The following is a 17,995-nucleotide window of genomic DNA, read 5'->3' as shown; positions in this document are numbered from 1 at the left end:
TTAGACAAAATGGGAGCCAGACCTGAAACACCAAGTCAGTCCTGACAGGACTAGCAAGGAATGTTGGTCATGGGCTCCACTAACAATGTGGAGCTGGTCCTGAGACTTCCCTACCTGGCCTAGTGTTACCTAGAAAGCTGATGGAATGAGGGAGGAAAAGAGAGGCACCTTCAGGATGATGTAGTAAATTCTTATAATTTTATGTTGCCCCAGCATCCATTTCCATCATAAGCTTAACTTTCTCATACTGGGAAGAAGGCTTAGTCACCACTGACTGTTTCTAGTTTTCTGCCTCATCCCAGTTTCTCAATATGGTTGCTTCAGCCATCTGTCTGATACAGCTGTCGCTCTGTAGCAGAGTCACAAAGCACTTGACTTGCCCCTCTGACCCCTATGCCCAATGTGGATAACACAGATTTGCCACAATGACCACGTGTAAGTTGCAGTGGGGATCCCCAGAGCTCATGCCTGTTTGCTCTGACCTCACCTGAGAACTCCCTGAGAGAAAACTGCTTGCCTAATTCCCTGGACACAACAAAGAACTCAGTCAATGGGCCTGTTCTCTCATTTGCACCTTACACACACACACACACACACACTGGTTGAGTGTACGCCAGTGCATCCCCCTTCCTGTTAGCCTGGCATGGAATGCTGCCTTCTTCTCTCTGGGGCCTATCAGTAATAAACCTGCTTCTGATATTTCACATGTCTTTGTTGTTGCCTCCTTTGCATTTCATCTGACCAATGCACCTGAACTTAACTCCATTCCCAGTCACGCATCCTCCAGAGGGAGATCATCATGGTACAAATAAACTGGACACAGGTCAGCAAAAGCCTCAAAGGCACTTTCTAGTATAAGCAAGTTTCTTGTGTGATGTACATTTGGCCGCTGATTGGACACTTAGGCATTTGGCCTTCTGTGAGGATAAACAAGTAGTGCACAAAAGGTGCATGAGAAACACCCACCATCATTTCTCTAGGGATTCACCAAGACAGGTTGAGGGTTTATCATCACTCTCAGGAGAGAGAGTTTCCAGATCAAATTAGAAAGGAAAATTACAACAGATCACATGACTACAAGCTACAGAAGAACCACTTTATCCAGAACTGGCAAGGATGATCCTGTCACACTAAGCATCCAGCCAGGAAGTTCCTTCATCCCACAGGCCAGGTCCTCTTGTCTTCCATCAGAGGACACCTGGGGACCACAACTGCTGAAGCCCTTTCTCCTCTATAGGTAGCACTAGTGAGAAACAATGGGAACACCCATGGTACCACACTAATCAAGAAGATCAGAGTGAAGTCTCCTGAACTCTGAGTTATCATTGAACCACAGTCCACAAAAATCAGGTCAGGACATGTACATCAAGCCTACACGTCTACTCCTGGTGGTATCTGAAGTTCATCTTGTCCTACATGCATTACATTTAGGTATTTCCTAGGTTTAGAAAAGCCATAGACATTGCAGACCAAAGACTAGCCAATGAGGAGAGTCATTTTCTACTTAAAGAGATAATATCTATCTATAGAGAATTGTGATTGGTGAATTATTGAGTGTTTCGATTGTCTATATACTGGAAATTGAAGCAAATACCACTTCAAAGTTTCAATCTGTCATGCATTCAGTTTTGGGTGGCAAGACAACAGATTTTGAGAACAGAGTAATATCCTAATATTGGATTATATTAAAATAATTAATAGTGGTTCTAATGTTAAATTCAACCAACTTAGCATAATTACATTTATAATAGTAATCCCCATGCTTGTTTACATCACCCTTGAAGGTAATTTTCTTTTAATATCTATGTGAGCACATCTGAGGGGACAAGAGAATAACTGGAAAACTTCAGCCTCCATTGTGGTGTTGAAACTTCAGAGAATGGATCCAGTATCAGAGCCCACAGTGAGATAAATCCTCTCCTCCACATCTGTCGGTCTGCAAATGCCAGAAGCGACACCACAATGTGTCCTGTCAAATGAAGATGATCACTCAGCAAGACTGTAGCAAACACAGATAAAGTACTTGGGTGAAAAAAATGAATTTTATTGGCTTTTTTTTTCCTTTTCTTTCTTAATATGATAGCTTAAAGGACTTATAGTTAAAGGATATCTTTAAAAGCCTTCTGAAAAGAGAAGGGCATCATCAGACTAAATATATTTGTGTTTAAGACTGGTGTTCTGGCCGGCGCCGTGGCTCAACAGGCTAATCCTCCGCCTTGCGGCGCCGGCACACCAGGTTCTAGTCCCGGTCAGGGCACCGATCCTGTCCCGGTTGCCCCTCTTCCAGGCCAGCTCTCTGCTGTGGCCAGGGAGTGCAGTGGAGGATGGCCCAAGTGTTTGGGCTCTGCACCCCATGGGAGACCAGGATAAGCACCTGGCTCCTGCCATCGGAACAGCGCGGTGCGCCGGCCGCAGCGTGCTACCACGGCGGCCATTGGAGGGTGAACCAACGGCAAAGGAAGACCTTTCTCTCTGTCTCTCTCTCTCTCACTGTCCACTCTGCCTGTCAAAAAAAAAAAAATTAAAAAAAAAAAAAAAAAAAGACTGGTGTTCAACAAAAACTACATGTCAGACTAAAGGTTCACTTCTCTGGGTGTTTACCCAGAGGCTTGACATCTCAGCACTGATGCACAAAATCCTCTCCAGAATGTATTTCCCTCATTTTTCCTTCTTCCTGCCCTCCCTTGCTTCCCTGTTTCCTAGTCTTTGAGTTACTCTCACCAGAGGAAAATTAGTCACTCATTGGGATTCCATTCAGAAGTTAGCTATACTACGACTATCCCATAAAAGCCTATTATAATGATCACATTTGTTTTCATCTAAGTGTTTCTATATTACATTTTCTGCTCTCCTATGTTATTTTCATTGAACAAAATATCCTAAAGTTTACCCAATATCAGTTCATAGGTAGCTGCCTTTATTTTGCCCTGTGCACACATGATGGAATTCCACACTGTGAATTACCATAACTTATTCAATCCTCATTCTATGAGGTGACATTTGGAATTCTCTAACATTTCAATATTACAAAAATGTGGCAATGAATATCTTGAAGCTTTCCTCTTCATGACAATGTGTTTATATGTTCATGACCTGTTTGTACATGTTCTAGGAAGTGTGTTCAGATTAAGGAATGTGCTACCTGAAATGGTGACAAGTAATGTGAATGCTTTCCAAAGAAGTTGAACTAGTTACACTCCTGTCAATAGGTATGAGAGTTTTACTTTGCTTGTTGTTTTGAAATATTCAAAACTTTCATCTATAATCCCAGCCCTTTTGCTCTATCCTCTTTTGAATACCAGAGAACTGTTGATGTTTTTAAGAATGGAATAAGTCAGGGAAGAGATCCATCAGCAGTGTTTTCAGCACAGGAATTTGCTGTGCATTATTAACAATAGTATTTTTCTTGGTGTCAATTCCCTGCTCAAATGTAAGCACTGGCACATTGTGGCTACACCAACTGAGTTATCCTGTCTTAAAAACAATAAACAATAAATTGATTTTTCTCAGTTATATGCTTTTAACTTCAATGGTCAATTATTTCCTTCTGAAAGACTTATTTGGTTAGATGTGTTATCTCATTCCTACACAGTTGCATGGATACAGATCTATAAAATAGAATAGAATGATAATTTTTATTCATTAACTAGGTACATTTGCATATAGAAACTGCTACAATATGTTCTGATTCATATCATCACATCATATAAAGTCTATAGCTACTCCCATTTCTTTTGCAATAAAGATTTGTATCTAAGGAAGGTAAGTATGTATGCAGTACAAATCATGTGCATAGCATCCCTAATAAGTACTTTCCACACTATGGCCCAGGGCCAAAACACACAGTGAAATAGCATTTCCTAGTATTGAGATAATTTAGAGATATTTGTCTAGGGAAAAATTGGGAATCAATTGCATATAAAAGGGTTTTCTGAAAAATCCAAAAGGAAAATTTTAAAGTTGGTTTTATACATGGATATATGACAGAATAAAAAAAAAGATGGTTTTGCTTGTTTTCTTTTTAAATTTTAATCTCCTAACAAATGTGTAAGATTTGCAAGATAGCAGAGTTTGTAATTAGGAAATCAAATAGTCTGGATAGTTGGATGGATTCATAGAATCCATTGTCCCTTCAAACATCATGCAACTCATTTCCTTTTAAATTTGTTCAGTGAACTTGATCCTTCTCCTTTTTTGAATTGTTATTTGTACAGTTTCAAAAATTTGTAACCATTCTTGGGTAGAATAAAATGCTGACAGAAAATTCAAATTTCTAGACTGAGTAATAGTAAAATCTCTAAACATATTGGAAGTGAAGATATCCCTTCCTTCCCTTCATAGGCATGGTGACTGAAGTTAGAGAAATGGAGTATGCGTGGCTTCTCTCATGCTAGACTGTTAAGAAGAGTTGATACTGGCTCTGTCTCAAATGGGTCACTACGAAATACGCTCCTACTCAGCCATTGACCACACCATAGAGTGTAGGCTGATCCAAATGCTCTGTGAAGAGGTTGCCTGCCTGTAACATGTCTTATAGGTTCTCCAATAGGAAGTTAGCCAATTATTCACCTTGTTCTCAAATGGCAAGGGGCATAACCCTGAAAAGAGACGACACCGTGATTATGTGAATAAGTTAACTTTCCAACTCTTTGATTAGATAATTTGATGTATCTACTTAGTGCTTTCAATGACAGTGTTCATTTTATTTAATATTATTATTAAATTATTAAATTTCTTCTGCTTTTGTTAGTTATCTTGGTGAATGTTAATAATATAAAGAATATACTTGGTGAATATTAGGAATATAAAGAATGAAATTTCCCCTATTCCCTTCTTTAGCAATTAAAGTGTCTGTGAAAAGGGGATATTTCTCATGAATATTGCTACAATGCCATTTGGAAAGTTACATTTCACTGTGCTCAAAAAACTTTTAACTTTAATAAAAAAAAACACCAATTATCATGATGGCCAATTAAATTATAGCACATATTTATTAATTAGAAAATTTAGAAGATGTGGTAATGTAGTAAACTGAATTTTTGTGCAAACTAAAGGCTTACTCAAATGACAAACTATCTGAAGGAAGAAATGTTTCTAAATCCTCTACAAATGAGTATAATTTTGATATAAGAAACCTGACTTTAACTGTGCAAAAAACAAAATTACACAGTAATTTTATTTATGGTATAAGAAAATTCTTAATGTGATATTAATATACAGAAAGTGACAGTTTATTAAAATTATAGCCTTAATAATTTATTTTTCCAGGAATTCAATAATGTATCCATTTAGTAACTTTATTAATATAATCTAAAATGCTAATATTTATAGGAAAATCATCCATCATCTCCATGGGAACTAAAGATTCAGTAACTGTAATAAAAGCAATGAGCAATAAACACTTCTACTTTATAAAATATATTAGTCTGAGCCCCAAAACAACCATTGCATTTGATTGAAAAACATTGTAAGTATTTCTATTAATGTAAAACATGAATAATAATACTCTATTCATGCTATTATGAAACATTATAATTAAAAGCCACCAAACACAACAAAAATTCACAAAGAAGTGAAGGAGTTAATTTTTCTACATTTAGAACTAATAGATTGGATAGATGGAAGAATTAAAGACAAAGAATCAAATGAGAAAAAAACAAAAATTAAATACTATTATAAGACACTAGTAAACAAAATTAATATAAATCAATAATTTCCACAATCTAGTAGAAGAAATTTCCAACTTAAAATATCAACATAGGGCAAGCATTGACCTAGCAGATAAGTTGGTCAGTGGGTTGGGACACCTGCATTCCATATAGTAGTACCTAGGTTCTAGTCCTGATTCTGTTCGCAGTCTAGTCCAGCCCTGGTCATCGTGGGCATTTGGAAAATGAAGCAGTTGATGGCAACTATGTCTGTCTGTCTTTTTGTCTATTTTTCAGTCTCTCTGTCTCTCTCTCTGTCTCTCTCTCTCTCTCTGATTCCCTGCCTGTTAAAATTGTTACCTACATAAAATTGCTGAAAAAATTAAAAATTGATATACTAGATATTTATAATAACCTGTACAATATAAAGTAAGCAGGACTTTTAATGAACAAAGTTTTAAACAATGTCTCCTCACACAAAAGTAATCTTGAACAAAAGGAAAATAATAGCTATTGAATGGGAAAATATATTAAAGATAATTTTAGTTCATTCATAATTCACATACTATTGAAATATCAAATATCAATAGGCTATTTATGAAATTTTTTATTAAACAAGTTATTTCTAAATTTTATGTATAAAAGCAACTAAAGAAATTAGAATAATTCTAGGGGAAAATGAAATCAGCATATATAATATTATTTCTAATAATTACCTAAGTAAGTAGACACATAAGCTTCAGAGAAGTTTTGAAACAAAATAAAGCCATAAATAGATCTAATTCATATGACAATTTAATATATGATTAACAAGGTATCTTGGGATGAGTAGGAGAAGATGAGCTGTTTATTTCTGAAGGTTTGACAAATGGATAGACATATGGGCAAATAATTAAGATTAATGCCAAGACAAATCACAAATGGCTAAATGGATCAAAGGTGTAATCTAATAATCCAGTAGCCATGATACATACATGCATGCATACTAACATGTATGTGTGGATATACAAGCACACATGCAGGTATATATGAGCACACTTTAAAAGGTTCCCATTAATAAATACTTATGTGAAAATTCAAAGCATATTGAAAAAATGGGGAAAATATTCCAATTACTGTCAGATACAAAATGCCATTCTCTTTAATATATAACAAGTCCCACAAATTATAATGAAGTGACTTAGCAAGACAGTGGAAAACAAGGGTCAGCTTCTCTGAGTAGTTCATAGCAAAAGGAAAAAAATGATTCTTTTTTAAAGTTTTATTTTATTTATTTGAAAGGTAGAAAAGGGGAGGAGGGGGCGGTGATCTTCCTTCAACTGGTTTACTCCCTAAATGGCCACAGCAGCCAGGGCTGGGCCAGATGGTAACCAGGAGCCAGGAACACCATCTCAGTCTCCCATGTGAGTGGTGGGGAGCCAAGGACTTGGATAATTTCCCACAATATTTATTGGCACGTTAGCAGGGAGCTGGTTTGGAAATGAGCTGCAAGGACTCCAATATGGGACACTGGCATTACAAACTGTGGCTTAAACTGCTCTGCCACAATGCTGTCCCCAGAAAATCGGTTTTAAACATATGAGTGCCTTACTTAACCTCAACACTAAGAAGAGAAAAACTGTGCTTAAATATCCCTTTTAAAAAAACTTAATTAAGGGCTGGTGCTGTGATGTAATAGGCTATGTCTCCGCCTATTGCTGGCACAGCATCCAATATGGACACTGTTTGTTGTCCTGGCTGTTCCTCTTCCAATCCAGCTGTCTACTATGGCCTGAGAATGCAGTGGAAGATGGCCCAAGTGCTTGGGCCCCTGCATCCACCTGGGAGACCCAGAAGAAGCTGCTGGCTCCTGGCTTTGGATCGGTTCAGCTACAGCCATTGCAGCCACCTAGGGAGTGAACCAGTGGATGGAAGCCCTGTCACTCCATCTCTCCCTTTCTCTTGTGTACTTCTGCCTCTCAAATAAATACATAAATATTTTTAAAAACTTAATTAATAAGTTCTCAATGGTGTCACCTCCTTACCTGTAGAGAAATGCTGCTCGTCACGGGGCAGCAGGTCCGATGGAGCTCCTCTGGGCCAGCCTGGGGAGCTCAGGGGCCCAGCGGGATGATGAGTGTCAGCGGCAAAGGAATCACACCAGAGCCTGGAGATCCGTCAACACCCAGGGCGCAGCCAGGTTCTCGACTTTATTGGGAGGGGAAGAGCTTTTATAGACACAGAAAGGGGGCTGTCCAGGGCACGGGGAACCGAGCCAATCAGCTGAAAGGTCAGGCAGGACACAGCTGGGCACACCCTCAAGGGCCTATCACAGCAGAGGACACATACTGTCCACGAATACGGAAGTCTCCTGTCAGGCTAGGTACCTCCCCCGGGGGCCATCTTGGATTGTTGGAAACGCTGAGTCACTGGGATGCGGAAGTGCGGCAAACTCGAGCAAAGGCTTAGAGGCCTTGTTGGTCTAAGGCTTAGCAACTTTGTTTCCTTTTTGATTGGAGCCCCCCCTCCAGAGAAACACTCACATCCATTATACAAACGTCTGTTGATGACAGACCACGAGACATACACATTTTACTTGCTCTTAGTCAAAAGGCTGAGAAATGATAGCTGTATACATTTAACCTAGATATTTTATTTATCTAGAGAATTATTCTATACAAATCCACACATGCACCAGGTGGTGAAATGAGCAAGGCATTTTCAGTCTATTTTACATATTATGAAAATATAAGTGTCAGAACATACTTGTTATGGGAAGTAATGTAACTCTATAAAAGAATGAAGAAGCTCTCTATGTACTGATATAGAACAATGTATCAGATACATTATTTGGAGAAAAAATGTGCAGACTATTTGAATCATATGCCACCATTTATGTAAAAGAGTTAAAATAAAAGTAGATATCCCTGTTTGCTTTCCTATAACGGCATATCTAAGAAATTAACATTATCCCCTATGGTTGAACACAGAAGGCAAGGGGCAAAGTCAGGGACTAACCAGATCAAGTTTAGGAGAGAAGGGAGATTTTTAAAATTATTATTGTTGGTTATAAGCATTTTTACATTTACACAATGAGAAAATCTTATCCATCAAAATAATTGATACAGTTTTAATCTATGTATCTATATACCTATCTATTTATATCTATTTACTATTGTCTATCATATAATGGATAGTAGCTTCAAATGGGAGTTGCAAGTTTAAAGACTGTTTTTCTAATTCGTTATTTTTCTTTTTTTCTTTTGTTCTTTGTACATAAAGGGAACAAATTTCATGTATCATCCTTCCTCCTTTTCTTGCTTTTCTTTTAATTGTTACAGTGACATACTTTCAATTTTCTTTATAATCACAAGCTTAACCCCTCCCTCCCCCACTAAGACTTCAACAAGTAGTAAGCAGAACAAACACTGTTCCTCATCAGTATGGAAAAGATCTACAAATATTGTTCAAATTTTAAAATGCTAATTTTGCTCATATACATTACTTTTTTGTATTGTGTTTATTGTTTACCAAAAATCAGGGAAAACATGACATTTGCCTTTTGGGGACTGACTTATTTCACTAATAGTGATGGTTTCCACTTGCATCCATTTTGTTGCCAAAGATGGGACTTCATTTGTGTTTTTATGGCTGAATAGTATTCCACTGTGTTTATATCCACAATCCTTTTAACCAATCATCAGTTGATGGACATTTGGCTTGGAAAAATTTCTTCCTAGAGATCTGGGTATGACAAATTTTATATGGGTCACCTTTTGGAAAATATTAGTCCACAAACTAGAAGCCTGGAATTTAAGAAATGTTGCCTCAATTAATTGAAAGAAGTCATTTTGTGTACCAGGGCCTCTAATTCCTGTTATACATATAGAAGGGGAATAGAAAGTGAGTATCTAAGAAATCTTTTTGCTTTCTTTTCTTTTTTTTTTTTTTTTTTTTTGACAGGCAGAGTGGACAGTGAGAGAGAGAGACAGAGAAAGGTCTTCCTTTGCCGTTGGTTCACCCTCCAATGGCCACCACGGTAGGCGCGCTGCGGCCAGCGCACCACACTGATCTGATGGCAGGAGCCAGGTGCTTCTCCTGGTCTCCCATGGGGTGCAGGGCCCAAGCACTTGGGCCATCCTCCACTGCACTCCCGGACCACAGCAGAGAGCTGGCCTGGAAGAGGGGCAACCGGGACAGAATCCGGTGCCGACTAGAACCCGGTGTGCCGGCGCCACAAGGCGGAGGATTAGCCTGTTGAGCCACGGCGCTGGCCGAAATCTTTTTGCTTTCTAAGCATCAGCATTGATGACATATAACTCACTGGGTGTAAAAAGCACATGGAATTAATGGTAAAACTAGTATTCAAACAGTACTTTACACTTTGTGTGAAAATGAATCTTAATAAAGAATGGGATGGGAGAGGGAGTAGGAGATGGGATGGTTTGCGGGTGGGAGGGTACTTATGGGGGACAAATCCACTATAATCCAAAAGTTGTACTTTTGAAATTTATGTTTATTAGATAAGAGTTATGTGTGTGGGGGAAAAAGCACATGCAGTGGTGAATGGTCTTAACTCTAAGATGTCCTATATAATATTACACGACACCAATGGATATTAATGTCATTTTACCTTAAAATTCAGTTAAAATTTACTGATATGAAGAATACAAGAAATGTAATGTGTATGAGTGAGATGGATCTATTGAGATTTGTTTATTGTTTATAGCCCTGTCTATATTCCTGAGGAACAGTGGCCTTTCTGCTTACCACTTGTTGAATTCTTTATTTAGTAGAAGATTGTAAATTTTGTTGATTGTAAATTATGTTGAAAGTAAGTCATCACAAAAATTGGAATAAAAATAACAAAGGAAGGAGGAGGTTGGTGGCAAGAATCATTATGTACTAAAACTGTATATAAGAAATATATGATATCTGTTCCCTTTATATAAATAACTTAATTAGTTAAAAAATAAAAACAACTCTTTATATTTAACCAAATCTAGGGCTTTCCTAATTGGGAAAACCACACAACAAAAATTGAATAAAAAATAGTTTCACTTAGCCTAATCACCTATTCCAGAACCGTCTCTTCTTTATTCTGTCAATCCTCTCTGATGCACGATCGCTATTCTCTGTCCTCCATTTATTTGCTTCTCACATTCTGCTTTACTTCCTGAATCTGGCTTAGAAAGTCTCACCTCTGTTAAAAATCCTGGTATATAAGGTCACCAATATCAGTATTTCAGTATGAAATGTTTGATATTCTGATCTGCTTTAACATACTATGCTGCCTTATTTTAATGTGTATTTGTAGCCCTTTCTAATTTTTGTATAAAACTAATTCCTATTTAAAATGTATTGGAAAAGTAAATATTTTATGGGCCTGTCAGATCTTCTAGAAAAAAGATTTTGTAATACAATTGGATTTTAGCAATAATAAAATAGAATCCTCTATAAAAAAAAAATTGACATTTGCATCAGGTACTTGGGCTAGCAGTTAAGGGGCTGATTAAGATGCCTGAATCCCACATCATCGCCAGGGTTTCATTCCTGGCTCTGGATCCTGATTCCAGCCTACTGAGAGGCAGCAGCAATGGTTCAGGTAATTGGGGTCCTGCCACTTATGTGGGACACCTGGTAAATTACTGTCTTCCAGTTTGTTGCAGATATTTGGGGTGTAAACTAGCAGAAGGGAGTTCTGTCTGTCTGTCTCTCTCTCTCTCTGACCCTCAAATCAATCAATAAATTAATATTTCAATTTAACATTAAAAACCTATTTTTTTTTCTCTTTTAAAAAGTGTGTCACTGTTCTGAGAGTCCATGAAGTAGAGAGAGGCAGACCTGTCAGCCTGTGAACTGGTAACACTGTTTTTATTTACACATTATTTTTTATAATCCACATGGCTTTCTCTCCTCAACAGTGTTTTTCTCTATTTCATTTCATTGACCCAGTGATCCGAGTAACTGTGTGCACTGATGATAACTCACTGATGACTCATCAGTCTTTGGATGTGTTCACACACAGTAGCAATCATTCTCCCCCGTAATGAGTCTTAAGAGGCACTGATTGTGGAATAATCTCATTTACATCTGAAAATTCATTGAGTGCATGGAATGATATGAGTTCTGATAAGCTCTGAAGTTTAATGTGCTGTTCACATTTGCCCCCTTTTGCTACTCAAATCCAGAATTCTTCAGACCAGTGGCTCAGAACAAGGAAACAACAGAGAAGAAAACAGATACCTGTCAAAACTGTCATGTTGTATGAGTAAAGTTTGACAAAATCAAAAAATTGAAATACAGTGAAAAAATTATAAATCTGAAAATGAGCCAGTTCACCAATCAAAGAATGTATGTGTTGATTATCTATGTACCCAACTTCACAGGGACATCTAAAGATTTTTAGGATTGATGTTGCTTAAAAAGGAAAAATAAAATCCCAATGATTTATGAACTTCATTTATTAACAAATTTTGGCATAAAAGTATTTTTTTGGTTGAATTCAGGGTTATAATTAAAATCTGAGATTTGAACATCACTAACTCCTCTTTTGTTTTGTTTATTCTTCCATATCTGTCACTTACTAACCAAGTGTTTGGTATTGGGGAATTTTTTAATTTTCTTGGTTTTTAGTTTCCTTATTAAATATAAATAGATAATATTATATGCTAAATAATGTTATTTATATGGCTGAGTAATATCTATATGATTGTATAAAAGATAGTTATTCGGCAGCTGGCTTAGCAGGTTAAGTTGCAGACTTCGACGCTGGCATCCCATATGAACACCAGGTAATGTCCCCGTTGCCCAGCTTCCCATTTAGTTCCCTGCTAATACTCCTGGGAAAAAAGTAGAAGATGGCCCTAGTACTTAGGCCCCTGCACCTATGTGGGAGACCCAGAAGAAGCACCTGCTTCCTAGCTTGTGCCTGGCCCAGCCCTAGCTGATGCAACCATCTGAGGAATTAGCCAACATATTTAAGGGTTCTCTCTCCTTCTCTATCTCTCTCTTTCTCTCTGTATCTCCCTCTCTCTCTGTAATTATAGCTATCATAAAAATAAATCTTTTTAAAAATATATATATTCTTGTTTCATATATTTCATTGTTATGAATAAATCAACCTCCATACTGACAAAATTTTACAAAAATGGTCTAAAGTACTTATAATTTTACATCTGGATAACATTGTTTCTCCCCTCTTAAACAATGCTATATGGTAACATCTACTATCTTTTGCCCACCTTTTTTTTGGTTTGTTTTTATAAGAATATAAGAATATATTCTCCACAAAAATTGAAATTAGACAGTATTTACTACTATGAGTAAATTGTTTTTGCTTCTCTGTCAATCATTGGTGGCAGGCTCCACATGGTTCCTTAGTCATCCAGCAGAATTAATGAGCCCATTCAATTGCTTCACTTACTTCTCAGTGGCTTTTAGCTTCCATGGGAAGAATTCAATTGAGTGGTATCCTTCAGAATTCCAATAACATGTCTCAAAGCCAGGGTTTCCAAAGTGTGATTCATGAGTCAATTGCCATAGAATTATCAGTGACTATTTAGACTTAAAAAAAAAAAAATCACAATTTTGCTCCATTTCCAAATACTTCCAAATACTTGGCTATAGCAAGTACCAATATGATTCTTTTTAATAAAAATTGAGAGGCCCATGCTGTGGCACAGTTAGTTAATCCTCTGCCTGTGGTACTGGTATCCCACATGGGCACCGGTTCTAGTCCTAGCTTCTCCTTGTCTAATCCTGCTCTCTGCTATGGCCTGGAAAAAGCAGTAATGGCCCAAGTGCTCGGGTCCCTGCACCTGCGTAGGAGACCCGGAAGAAGCTCCTGGCTCCTGGCTCCTGGCTCCTGGATTTGGATCTGTGCTGCTTTGGAACAGATTTTTTCTTTGCAACCACTGGGGAGTGAACCAGCTGAGGGGGGGCATTTTTCTCTGTCTCTCCCTCTCACGTTCTGTAACTCTACCTCTCAAATAAATAAATAAATAAAATCTTTAAAAAAATAAAAATAAATATTAGTTGATACTTTCTACATGCTTACCATGCTTCAGAAATCTTACTGAATCATTTCCATAATCTAGTTTATATATTCTTCAAAACATAAACTGCTGTGAGGAAGAGATCAGCTTTACTTGGTAAATAGAAAAACTGAGGCTAGAGTACATATGATTTCTTTAAGGTCATACAAAGCATTGGATAATTGAGTTGGGATACAAAACTTCATTTCTCTTGAAGTCACTTTTAGTGAGATTCTTTATGTGTGTAGTCTTGTATTTGGCTCAGAAAATAAGGAGATACATAAGGTAGAGCTTCCAACCCTCAAGGCATAGCTCCTGTCTTCTTTGACTGAACATGGTAGGGCCAGGCCAAATGATCAATGCAACCCAGAGTAGAATCAACAAAAGGATTATACTTTTTGGAAGGCATGTGGGTAGCTCATCGTTACACTAGAATTATTTAGTGACTTGCACTTTTGATATTTGATTAGTTGATATTTGTAACAACAATAATAATCAATTGTAATGCAACAGCTATAATCTCACCTAGCTAACAGTTGATGATTAAGAGTTATTAATGATGGAAAGAATGAATTATCTGCTCTGCATTGGTGCTACACTAAGGAATCTACTAGAAACTTAGGGACCAAACTCCTCCCAGCTTTGGCCTGGGTGGCAGGGTAGCCTAATGACATTTATTACATGATATAATCACGTCAATTGATCTTTGGCCTCTCTTCTTCCAAGGGTGTCTTCTTGATGACTAATCTGTTATTTTGTGTGAAACACAAGCTATTCATAATTTCTGCAATTTTTGAGCCTTAACTTTGTTCAAAGTTCATTGTAGGTCTTGTAAGCAAGACAGGCATGGGTTCAATACTTCTCTGGCCTTATATTTTAATGAGAAAGAGAGATATGGTGATAGAGAAAAAACGTAGGCTTCTAGAATAGGAAAATACCCCTTTGGTGATGATAAAACCAATCAGTTCACTTAAATTAATTCAATCATATTAATATTTAACATTATATCCTTGAGCTGTCTTTAAATTTATAACACATTTTATTGTGCTGATAAAAGTGATGCATGTTAAAACAGGAAAATATGCCTGTGAAAATATCACTTTCTGCCCACTTCTGACTTCTGATGCCAAACGCTAAAATAACTTTATTCTAACGCAAGGTGGTAAGATTGGCATTCACATCCAGATACTTCCATTCCTGAATAATTGCAGGAACAAAATGCAGCAAGGTATGATGATGATCATAATGATAATATTCTCATTCTGTCTTTTTTTTTTAAAGATTTATTTATTTATTTGAAAAACAGAGTTACAGAGAGAGAAAGACAGAAAAGTCTGGTTCACTCCCCAGATGGCCACAACAGCTGGAGCTGCTCCCATCTGAAGCCAGAAGCCAGGAGCTTCTTCCGGGTCTCCCATGTGGGTGCAGGGGCCCAAGGACTTGGGCCATCCTCCACTGCTACCCCAGGTCATAGTAAAGAGCTAGATCGGAAAAGGAGCATCCGGGACTAGAACTGGCGTCCATATGGGATGCCGACACTTCAGGCCAGGGCTTTAACCCACTGCGCCACAGCGCCAGCCCTCTGGTTCTATCTTTAACTCACTCAGCAAATGTTTATTGAAATGGACTGTGTATCTCATATGACACCCACAAGCTGTTTTTTCCTTGGTACTCAGGATCTTAATAGTCTAGCAAAGCACAGAGCTATTGACAAATAATAATTAACCTAATTTCTCTTTATATACAGAAGATCAATTTAGTATATATTAAGTAAAGATTTCAACAGTTTGCACCCACACAGAAACACAAACTGGAAAAAATACTGTTTGAGTACTAGTTATAGCATTAAATCACATTAAGGACAGAGATCCCACATGAGGAGTAAGTGCACAGTGACTCCTGTTGTTGACCCAACAAATTGACACTCTAGTTTATGGCACCAGTAACCACCCTAGGCTCTCGTCATGGAGTTGCCAAGGCTATGGAAGCCTTCAAGTTCGCCGACTCTGATCATAGAAAATAATCTTTTAAATCTCAGTTTTAATGGGTTTCTGGATCCTGAGATTTTGTGACTATACCGTATTCTCATGTTATTAAAATCTGAAAGCGAGTATTGGACATAGAAATAGTTGCTTATCTATTTTGCAGCTCAGAATTCTGTATTATTTAAATGTCCAATAAAAGGTATAATTTCTTACAGTATTTCTATATTCATTTAAATAGTGTGTATCTTTTCTTCATTCTTTTCTACCAAATGTTTTTCTGTAGTGGAATCCACTCAGATTTTATATGACAAGCAACTTTATTAGACTATCAAGCTTTCAACTAGAACCGCACCGAAAAAAACCTGAACAGAATATAAAACGGAGAAAAGCCATCTTTTGTGACAGCTAAAACATAGGGTTTTCACAAGAACATTTTTGGTATTGATCCTTGAAAGCAAAAATCATTTCCACAATGGGGAGAGCCTATTGGCTAGAACATTTAACATCTTCCTTTTCTTCTTATTGTTAGAGTCTATCAGAATACTTCAACACAAGTAGAAAAACACTCAAGATAAAAAATTAAAGAAAACTGAAATTACTTGAACTAGCTAAATGTGATTTTTTTATATGATGTTCAGTACTGCTAGAGGGTTTTTCTCATTTAATGTCAAATTACTACATTAAAAATTTCATATTTGCATATCATTTTCTCTCAAAAAGATATTTGAAGTTGTTAATGAAAAAGCCAAGCATATATGAGTATGCCACGAACAAACGTTGTACTGAGAAAATAATCACTGACAGTATTAGATACCTGTAGTACAGGAACATGCAGAGGGAGCCAGGAGGCTTAGAGCAAGATCCTGGGAAGACTGGCTGGGAAGAAGATAAGAAAGTGATACTGAAAAAGAGGAGAGTAAGTCTGCAGAAACTCAAGATTTGGTAAACAGGAGAGGTAATGATAACAAAGAATTCAACATTCCTTCCTGTATCAAAACCAGACAGGATTTTTATAGGTTTTCTTTGCATTTTGAGGACTGTCTAAAAGCATTTGAAAGGTGGCAGCAAAGACAGACTGTCAGTCTGGAACTCCAGGAGAGGACGAGATGGGGGTGACCATTGCTACCTATTCCACCTGGTGAAAAAATGGGGTCTCTAGATATTAAAAAAAGGCAAGATGGCAATACGAGGTGGTTAGATATTTTGCCAAAAGGAAAACAAGATTATTTATAATGCCATTATTAAATTCAAAGTTAACACACATTTACATTAATTGATCAGTTACTGTGATCCTCATGTATGACAGCTGCTTCCCAACTGGGTTAGCTAGGAGGTTAAAATTTACAATAAGAAACACTGGGAACATTCCAATGTGAAAATCCCTTTGTATGTTTAGTTCCTCCTGGGAGATTCAGAAACTGTCAAAGGAAATGGTATTTGCTGTGGACTAAGATATTTAGGTAAAAATCTCACTTCTTCTATATACTGTTTGTTTAAGGTCCTAAAACTCCTCAATGTATTCATCATCCATATACAAAAATGCATCTTCTGTTAGTAAAGTTGACAGTGAAAAAGCTGCAAAGATCATCGTTCTTACTAAATGTAGACCATGGGACTGGTGTTTGTTACAGTGATTGAGACACAGCCTGTGATGCCCACATACCCTATCAGACTGCCTGGCTTCCGGTTCTGTCTTCTGGCTCCTGACTCCAGCTTCCTACTAATGCACCTGCTGGGTGGCAGCAGGTGATGGCTTAAATAGATGAGCTCTTGCCATTCACAAGCAGATTGAGTTCTGGGCTCCCAGTTCAGGCCTGGCCTAGTTCTGCTTTTGCAGACATTCAGAGTGAACCAGTACATTACACCTCTCTCTCCCTGCCTCTCCTCTCTCCCTTCCTCTCTTCCTTCTTTCTCTCTTCTCTCTCCTCATTCTGTTTTACAAATGAAACAGTGAATATATAACTATAAATGTTAACCATATCTTTCTTTCCCTTTCTATTCCACTCCATTCCCACTGCTTCACTTACTCTCGTATCTTCATCCCTTACAAAAAGTTATAATCCACATATTTCCTGATTATTTCCCAGAATCATCTTTTAACTATATCTATCACTAGTACCTGCATCATCAATTTCATTTGATTCCCAGTTAAACTGATGGTTTCCTCATTTCATGGCTTCTATAAACATGCTTCTTATAATTCCATCAGTTTTGGCCGGCGCCGTGGCTCAGTAGGCTAATCCTCCGCCTTGCGGCGCCGGCACACCGGGTTCTAGTCCCGGTCGGGGTGCTGGTTCTGTCCCGGCTGCCCCTCTTCCAGGCCAGCTCTCTGCTGTGGCCAGGGAGT

The 17,995-nt window shown here is 37.7% G+C and overlaps 1 long non-coding RNA gene across 3 annotated transcripts in view; it reads right to left on the bottom strand.

Annotated features, from left to right (window-relative positions):
• LOC133774410 (uncharacterized) overlaps positions 1–7,812 on the bottom strand; it is a 65,036-nt gene extending 57,224 nt beyond the window's left edge. For all 3 annotated transcript variants that reach the window (XR_009868071.1, XR_009868072.1, XR_009868070.1), the window contains exon 1: positions 7,673–7,812. This is a non-coding gene — a long non-coding RNA (uncharacterized LOC133774410). The remainder of the gene's footprint in view (positions 1–7,672) is intronic.
• Positions 7,813–17,995: the final 10,183 nt, after the last annotated feature.

This window comes from Lepus europaeus, chromosome 15, assembly GCF_033115175.1.
Source record: "Lepus europaeus isolate LE1 chromosome 15, mLepTim1.pri, whole genome shotgun sequence".
Taxonomy (NCBI): Eukaryota; Metazoa; Chordata; class Mammalia; order Lagomorpha; family Leporidae; genus Lepus; species Lepus europaeus.
This window is presented reverse-complemented; position numbering and strand designations above follow the sequence as displayed.